We start from the raw sequence: 9,769 nt of genomic DNA, 5'->3' as shown, positions 1-9,769 counted from the left end.
AAGAACATATATCTATTTAAAGAGAGATTTGGCATGTTAAGAGAGATACATATATCAGTTTCAAACCAGATTTCATGGCGTCTTAAGAACGTGAGATTTGGCAAATTCTAGGGGAGTACGGTGCAATCTTTCTCAAGAATATCATACGAATTTTTTCCTACCTCGATCCGCTATTACGTGTTTCGTCGCAAAAGACGTGTGTTAGAGGAATTGTCAAGATAATCGGTCCAGGTATGTTAAGGCTATCCCTTCTTTCATTTTGGCATGATCCAAATAATACAAATGAAACGAGCAACATACGTAACATCCATATATGACTCCATTCATAGAAATACTAGGGGTGTCTTATATTCTTGATTCCCCATGTGAATTATTATTATATCTTCTATTCACGGGTCTCAGAGAAATACATATTTGATCAAGTTTATCCGACATACATATTATTTTTATGACATTCCGAGAAATCTTATTAACGTATTTATTATGAATTTCATGCATTTATACATGTACATTGACCCATGACCAGATGGCATTATATACGCGTATATATATGTATATGGGATATGGGAAAAGATTACGGCATTTTATACACACCACCACCTGATCAGCTGGTATACGTTGATGATTTGCCCACAGTGGCCAAAATGATATGATGGGATGCCCTCAGAGGCTTGATGATATTATGAACGCATATACCTATGCATGGTATGATATTTATACGCATATGCATGACATTATAAAAATGAAATGATTCACAGAGCTATGCAGACGTACATGTCGAGTCTTTTACTCCATGTTTCTCTCATGTCTATTATTTACTGATTTTCATTCCTTACATACTCGGTAAATTATTTGTACTGACGTCCAATTTGCCTGGGTATGCTACGTTTCATGCCCGCAGGTCTCGATAGACAGGTCGAGAGTCCTCCAAGTAGGTGATCAGCTCAGCGGAATATGTTGGTGCACTCCATTTGCTTCGGAGTTGCTTGTTTGGTCAGTATGATTTAGATGTGTATTGTTCGGTATGACGGAGCTCTGTCCCGACCTTTTTGACAATTATATATTCTTAGAGGCTTGTAGACAGATATTATGTACGTAAAAGATTGTATGGCCTTGTCGGCCTATGTTCAGTGTACAAGTGGTTATTTTGGTCTTATAGGCCCATATGTCTTATGTATAAGTTAGTATTACATGTTGTATTCTACCTATCTCACGGTAGCCTCTCCGGCTCAGTTATCTATGATAGTATGATACGGAAAGATACGTTATGTTGGTACTCGGTTGAGTAAGGTACCAGGTGCCCGTCGTGGCCCATCGGTTTGGGTCGTGACAAAATTAGTATCAGAGCAGTTCTGTCCTAGGGAGTCTGCAAGTCGTGTCTAGTAGAGCCTTATTTATGGGTGTGTTGTGCACCACACTTATAAGCAAGAGGCTACACGGCATTTATTACTGTCACTCTTTCTTCTTACTCTAGATCATGCGGTAGATCTCAGTTGTAAGAACTCAATTTCCTAAACTCTATCTTATTCATAATACGACGATACCTACATCCAGAAAGACGGTTGGTAAGAGATATAGCTGTGGAAGAGTTGAGTCAGAGGAGCTCCATTTTTCATGATGCTTATGATGAGTAAATATGAGGTCTTCAGCAGATCATGTGTGTACTAAGATGTGTAAAACTTCTTGATAAGGATCCCTAAGGCAAAAATGTCTATCCACTCGTATGGTAAGAAGGAATAAGAGAATCGAAAGGTAGATACAAGTTTTAGCAAGTAAAAGAAGCAAGATGAAAAAGGGTACAAGCTACCCAGCTAATGAAGATTCTCGCAGAGGAATATAAGCCTTTTGAGTTACCTTCAACAATAACAGATGTATGTACAATTGGCCACACCCATCTCATTTATGCCATATGGGGGCTAACAGAAGTAGTATAAGAGAAGGCAGGATAGGGTAACCCAAAATGATGGATGGATTGTTAGCGTTAGCTAACATTTCAGAAGGGTATTGTGCTAATAGATCTCCTTGTGAGATGCCCAGATGGTGCACTCTAAAATAGTACAACTAGATACGAGTACTAAAAAAATAGGCACTGGAATACTGGAAGGGATAAATATTACCTTAGTGTGGCTCCCGTCCCTATTAAAGAAAGAACATTAGCCAACCTGATGAGCCAGTAGGTGGAGCAAGGGGAGCTAGAAGCAAAAGAATGTCTTGTTCGAATTTTTCGAAAAAAAGTGAAAGACATAAATGTTAGCGGGAAATAAGAAGAGAGTTTATGAAGCATTATAAGATGTGATACATGGATGACAATGGTAGATCAAAAAGATAATAGTATTAGAGAGTCTATGGTCAAGTGAAGGAAAAGACGAGAGGTGGCAGGCCTTGACACAACAAAAGAATATAGGCCATAAAGTCATATCCTCATTTCGAGAAATATGTTCGTGACTCCAACGTGATTACTAAAAGGAAATGTTAGACCCCATAGTAATAAGAAATCAGCATGGACTGATAAACAAGATAAACTAAACATGAACTAGGGACTGAGTAATAGTCGGCATCATGAGAATTTCATAGATTGCGTCCCGGCGATAATAGAATGGATGACAGAAGAATAACCTTTAAAGGTCATTTAGAAATATGCTTCCCTAAAGCAAGCAAGGTGAGCAAAGTTAAGTTTAAGGGATTGTATGTGCCAGTTACACTATTCACGAGTAAGGAATTTCGTTATCCTTGGTACAGAAGGATCACCGCGAGGCGAGTTAGGATCATCGATGATGTGGAAAGATGCCAAAGATGAAAAGGTAAAACATATATAGGTAGATCGTCGTGGCTCCAACTATTAGTGAGTCCCTAAAGGGGAGAATATGGAGTGATATGGCATTAAGTAAGAATTAAGTGGTTCTAGTAACTATGGAATAGTAAAGGAAGAATGCGATAAAAATGAGAAAAGGATGAGATTGCACTTATTCAAATCCTACTGATATGCTACCTTTCCAGAACATTATGCAAACAAGATGTCAAGATGAGGAAGTAAGGGTTCCTGCCCGAGATGTTATTGATAGATAAGGAGCCTGTGCGGGACGTAAGTTAAGACAAAGGAAATGGCCCAAGAAAGATTACACGGAATATTGATATGAGAATAGGCCAACAAGTAGTTAGTAGTTGATTCAGGAAGGGCCTATTTATAGCTATAGAGGAGGATACAGACAAGTCAACAGATCGTGCAAGATAAACATAGTAAAGCCTAATATAGTGAATTCAGCCTCGCAGTTATGACATCGTGATCCTTGAGAAATATTCAGATAGGAGTTGGGGTAGTTAAAGGTACCGCATGAGTGTTACGGAAATAAAAGAGAGTGGCACTGGGAAGACAGTCAAAATATCAGTTCAGAAGCAACCCTACAAGCACAATGGTGTGGATGTAAGTAACTACGGATAATTATAGGCGAGGAAGGACATCAAAAATTTTATTGGGTATACGATGTAATAAGCTCGCAACTTTACAAGAATCAGAGGGTCTTCCCTAAGTACTACAACAAAAGACTATCTGAGGAAATAAGGAAGAAGGCTTCAACCTAAGCACAGTGACCTAAAGAGGAAATCGTCTTGTAACAATAGTCTCACAACAATATTGTATGCACCCCTTAAGAAAGTGGCACCTATCGTGGCTAATGAGCGGGAAATGAAACCAAAAGTAATATTCGAGACCATATGAGTTGCACAAAATTCCAGCATGCGTGGGAACTAAGATAAGCTAAGTATGAATGCAACAAGTGGCAGAACGACCAGGAGAAGTAATAGCTTACGTTCAAAGAAAGCTGAGAAGGAACAAAAGGAATTATTCGATCAATGATCCAGAGTTAGTTACGTTATGAACGCACTTAAGATTTTGGAGTATTATCCATGCAGCATATATGTTGACAATCATACAGTCGTAGAAGACTCCAAAATAAGTTAAAAGAAAAAAATCGAGTCCAGGTAATAGACAAAGGATTGAATTGTTAAATGATGGTATCACGGATATTTCAGAGCGTCCATGAAAGGCTAAAGTAATAACTAATACCATGAGCTACAGATTGGAAGATAGCTTAAGCCTAAAGGATGATCAGAAGGAAGAAGAAAGTAAAGAGTTACATCAACGACGTAAATCAAGAGTCTGATTATTGGACCTAGAAAATTATAGACCTCGTGATTGAGAATATTATTGGATCACTCTTAATATCAGATGTACAAGAGAGATAGTACAACAACCATATTCTATAACAGCTCTACAAGAAAGCCAATTAGAAGAGTACCAGCCTCATAAGAAGTCAGTATGAAGCTCTCACTGAATTGTGCATGCACCAGAGGTGCAAGTATTATAATAAAGCTTCAAGTTGAGGATGTGAATTATACATGTGTGGAAGGAAGGTTATGAAAGAGATAATAGAATGTGAGGTGATATTTTAAGGTAAGTAAGGTAAAGGTGAACAACGTACGAGATATTCAAGTGTAGAAGGTTGTGAATAGCCCATACTTCAGATAGAAGGCTAGAAGCGGTGGGATTCAATATCCAGGAATGATAGCGGTGTTGTCCATGGCATATCTTCCAGCCTATGGTTTCTAGGTATCGAGAGGTCTAGTTAAGAGAGTAAAAGAAGAGTTAGAGATGATGTGATGTCTCGCTTGATGTTCTAGAATAACACAAGGAAATCTATGGTGCAAGCAAGTTGAAGGAAGGTTGCGAGTAATATAAATGGATATGTGTAGGTCGCAAGCTAAAGTATGGTAGAGTGAAAAGGTTTTAGGAAGACATGAGTAAGGATAAGAAAGGGTAAGTGAGAAGGTGACGAAAATTGATACGTCCTCAGGATTAAGCCCGTGAAAACAAGAGAGATGATGGTTTCTCTAAGTTATAGAAAGCTCAGTATAGCCTGAATGAACTCAAAGGAGTATAAGACTAGTAGCATTTAGAAGAGATGGAATGATGACCTGGTAGTAGAATGAGGGTGTGATTGTGATAGATAAAGGATGACGTTTGGGCCTTCGATTGAGTAATGACTTGAAGAGGATTTCATGAATTGTACGGGATTAAAACACCCATGTAAGGTGAATCGCATTGGAATACTATAAAGTATGGTTATGGAAGTATAGTATCACCCCTAGATGGATAAATCTAATTACACCAGATGTCCCCGATGAGACACGAGCCCTAGCGGCAGTGTTACATAAGAGGTCAACTTATCAGTGGTAGATGATGGATCAATATTAAGGTGAATCAACACTAGATGGATAAAAGTTCAACAATATGAGATGAGATCAGGCCGTCGTACTTAAGATGAATAGTAATGAGGAAGAATTAAAGGACTTAGATTTATATATATGGGATAAGCAACGAGAGTAACCTGGAGTTTGGTAGCAGACCTCGGTAACGGTAAATCGAGGTAAGAGTTATGGTATAGTATGACCTACTTAGATGCAATAAAGTCATGCGGGTAGATAACCGGGCCTATGAAATAAGATATAGCAATATTCATAAGTTCGACAAAGTACCGAGCAAAGAACTTCAGTATACCTATAGATGCCCAGAGGGACATCTTATTAAGCTCTATATATGTTTACAAAGTGAGGCCTAGAGATTGGCTAAAAGTTGGAGGAAAAAGGAGAGAAGAGTCGCATAGGCGCACTTACAAAGTCAGAGTCGTACAGGCTGCATTATAGAAGGTAGCAACAGTTAGGAGATTGGAAGGATTCCGACAATAAGTCGTGGTGTGAGAAAGAGGCCTAAATGGGGGAATGCCCTGGCCTTTGGAATTATTCACAGAACAGTTGCCTAGATGGCAAGCAGAGTACTAAAGTATTCGGAAGACATAAGTCATGAAAATGATAAATGCATCAGTCATCATTCGAGGACGAATGTTCCAAAGGGGGGAATGATGTTACACCCCATGTTTTATAGTATGTGGAAGTACGCCATAAGTAAATTGATATAAGATCGAAAATGAGATATTACATTCCGCATTTTCGTACGTTAAAGTTTCATCGTAAATTAATCAACGTAAGTTCGGGAATGGAATTATATTGAGATTATAAGAATTATGCTATTTCAAACAAGTGATGAGTAAATTCGTGAAGGTGAGAGGGTAAGTAAATCGAAAAAAATAAATTTTGTCGAAGTTTGACATTTTGGGATAAAATACGGCCCAAACTAAAATACCCGGTATTTATAAACTAGTACCATACAAGGTACCACATGGCCATGATAGTAAGGTGTATAAAGAGTATTAAAAGTAAGTAGTATTTTAAGTAATCTGAGATAATTCTTAGTTATGTGGATAATTGGATAATTAGTAATTTTAGTGGAAGATTAACTAATTAATTAGTTTAGTGGGATAAGGATAATTGGTTTTTCACGTGGCAGCCTCTTTTCTTATATAGTGACTCTTATGTTATAATGGAAAGGTGGCACAATGAATAAGATTATAAGGCTTAGTCATTAGTATGTGGGGCCCACTCCATTTAAGGCATAAAACCTCTCTACGTCAAAGAGAGGTCTTATAGCAAAGTGTTATACAACGTTCAGCTAAGATTCAACCAAATTTCATATCATCTTAGCAACGTGAGTGCTTCAATATTTCCTTCAAAACGTGAGATTGGCACCTTAAGAACATATATCTATTTAAAGAGAGATTTGGCATGTTAAGAGAAATACATATATCAGTTTTAAACCAAATTTCATGGCGTCTTAAGAACGGGAGATTTGGCGAATTCTAAGGGAGTGCGGTGCAATCTTTCTCAAGAATATCATATGGATTATTCCCTACCTTGATCCGCCATTACGTGTTTTGTCGCAAAAGACGTGTGTTAGAGAAATTGTCAAGAGAATCGGTCCAGGTATGTTAAGGTTGTCCCTTCTTTCTTTTTTTGTATGATCCAAATAATACAAATGAAACGAGCAAAATGCGCAACTTCCATAAATGACTCCATTCATAGAAATACTAGGGGTGTCTATATTCTTGATTCCCCATGTGAATTATTATTATATCTTTTGTTCATGGGTCTCAGAAAAATACGTATTTGATAAAGTTTATCCGACATGCATATTATTTTTATGACATTCCGAGAAATCTTATTAACGTATTTCTTATGCATTTCATGCATTTATACATGTACATTGACCCATGACCAGATGGCATTATATACGTATATATATATATGTATATGGGATATGGGAAACGGTTACGGCGTTATATACGCACCACCACCTCATCAACTGGTATACGTTGATGATTTGCCCGTAGTGGTCAAAATGATATGATGTGATGCCCTCAGAGGCTTGATGATGTTATGAACGCATGTACCTATGCATTACATTTATACGCATATGCATGATATTATAAAAATGAAATGATTCACAGAGTTATGCAGACGTACATGTCGAGTCTTTTACTCCATGTTTCTCTCATGTCTATTATTTACTGATTTTCATTCCTTACATACTCGGTACATTATTTGTACTGACGTCCATTTTGCCTGGGGACGCTGCGTTTCATGCCCACAGGTCTCGATAGACAGGTCGAGAGTCCTCTAAGTAGGCGATCAGCTCAGCGGAATATGTTGGTGCACTCCATTTGCTTCGGAGTTGCTTGTTTGGTCAGTATGATTTAGATGTGTATTGTTTCGGTATAGCTGGGCTATGTCCCGACCTTTATGACAATTATGTATTCTTAAATGCTTGTAGACAGATGTCATGTACGTAAAAGATTGTATGGCCTTGTCGGCCTATGTTCAGTGTACGAGTGGTTATTTTGGTCTTATAGGCCCATATATCTTATGTATAAGTTGGTATTACATGTTGTATTCTACCTATCTCACGGCAGCCTCTCCGGCTCAGTTGTCTATGATAATATGATACGGAAAGATACGTTATGTTGGTACTCAGTTGAGTAAGGTACTGGGTTCCCGTCGTGGCCCATCGGTTTGGGTCGTGATACCAGGTATGATTCTAGACTCGTTCGAGGATGAACGTTTGTTTAAAAGGGGAGAATGTAATGACCTGGCCGGTAGTTCTGAGTATTTTAGCCCTGTTTCCCCTCTTTGATGTTTTACATATGTGTACTTGTGATTATGTGACTTGTGGGGATGGTTGGTTTTGTTTCGGGGAATTTTTGATTGAATTGGGACACTTAGTCTCAAGGTTGGATGCTTAAGTTTTAGGAGTTTACCAGAATTTTTGTTTTGTGTAGACGAGTCTGGAACAATATTTTGATGGTTTCAATAGCTTCGTATGGTGATTTAGGACTTAGACGTATGTCCGGATTTGGATTTGGAGGTTCCTAAGTTATTTTGTCTTTAATTGGCAAAAGTTGGTAAATTGAAGGTTTGTAAGGTTGATAGGTTTCACGAATAGTTGACTTTGACGGTATTGGGTTCCAATTTTGGTTTCGGGAGTTGGAATAGGCATGTTGTGTTATTTGGGACTTGCATGCAAAATTTCAAGTCATTCCGAGTTGTTTAGGCATGTTCGGCGTAAGTTTTGAATTTAGAAATTTGGATTAGTTCCTTAGGCTTGAATTGAGGTGTGATTCGTGGTTTTAATATTATTTTATATGATTTGAGAACTCGAGTAGGTCCGTGTTATGTTTTGGGATTGGTTGGCGTGATTGATCGGGGTCCTAGGGGCCTCCAATGGGTTTCTGATAGATTTCAAACATTTTTATATTGTTGTCATTGCTAAAGATTTCTGGTTCTGGTGCTACCACATCAGCGGAGTGATGGTCATAGATGTGAGTCCACAGATCCGGGCTTGTTGTCGCAAAATTAAAACTAGGCTGGAGAAGGCAAAGATCACAGATGTAGATGATTAGGCGCAGGTACAGGTCCGCGTCTGCGATGAAGGACCGCAGATGCAGGTGCGTAGGTGCGATGTGATGACCGCAGAAGCAGTACATTGACCGCAGAGTGAAGTGCGCAGTTGTGGTTCTGTGACTACAGAAGTCGCACCATAAATGCAGTTAAGTGTCCGCAAAAGTGGAATTAAAGGTGGGATTTGGGGGGGGGGGGGGTTTGGACTATGATTTTGGAGAGTGAAAATTAGTGATTTGATGGGTGATTTGAGGATGGAATTGAATGAAACACATATTTGGACTCGTATCGGAAAAGGTGTTCGGCATTTGTGAGTTTTGTCTAGTTCCGGAATGAGGGCCCGGGGTTGACTTTCATAAATGATTCAAGATCTTTACTTTATTATTTGGAGTTATTCCTATGGCTATTATTGATGATATAAAGTTATTTTAGCTAGATTTGAGTGGTTCAGAGGTGGATTCACGCGGGAAAGGCTTCTTAGAGTACTGATTAAGCTTACTTGAGGTCAGTATCTTACCTAATCTTGGTTGAGGCACTAGTTTCATTAGTTATTTGTGATAGCTACATGCTATAGGTGGCGCACATGTGAGGGGTTGAGCCCATGTGCGAGCACCGGGATATTATTCTTGCTCGGGGTAGCACTTAGACTATGATATTCCTTGATTTGATTGCTAAGCGTCAAGCTATGATGTTTCTTATATTTGTGCCCTTTTGTCAACTATTTGAACCATGTTTGACGTTACATAGAGGTTAATCTATGGATTGAACCGGATAATTGCTGCATTCATGATGAAAATACCCTATTTGATCTTTGATAGCACACTTCACACATGCATACACTTAGCACGTGAGTATGTTTTGATATCCATTGTTCATGTAAACTTGTATATCTACTTCTGTGTGATATGGATTGGAGTGGTAGCAC

The sequence above is a fragment of the Nicotiana tabacum genome, chromosome 21, assembly GCF_000715075.1.
Source record: "Nicotiana tabacum cultivar K326 chromosome 21, ASM71507v2, whole genome shotgun sequence".
NCBI lineage: Eukaryota > Viridiplantae > Streptophyta > Magnoliopsida > Solanales > Solanaceae > Nicotiana > Nicotiana tabacum.
This window is presented reverse-complemented; position numbering follows the sequence as displayed.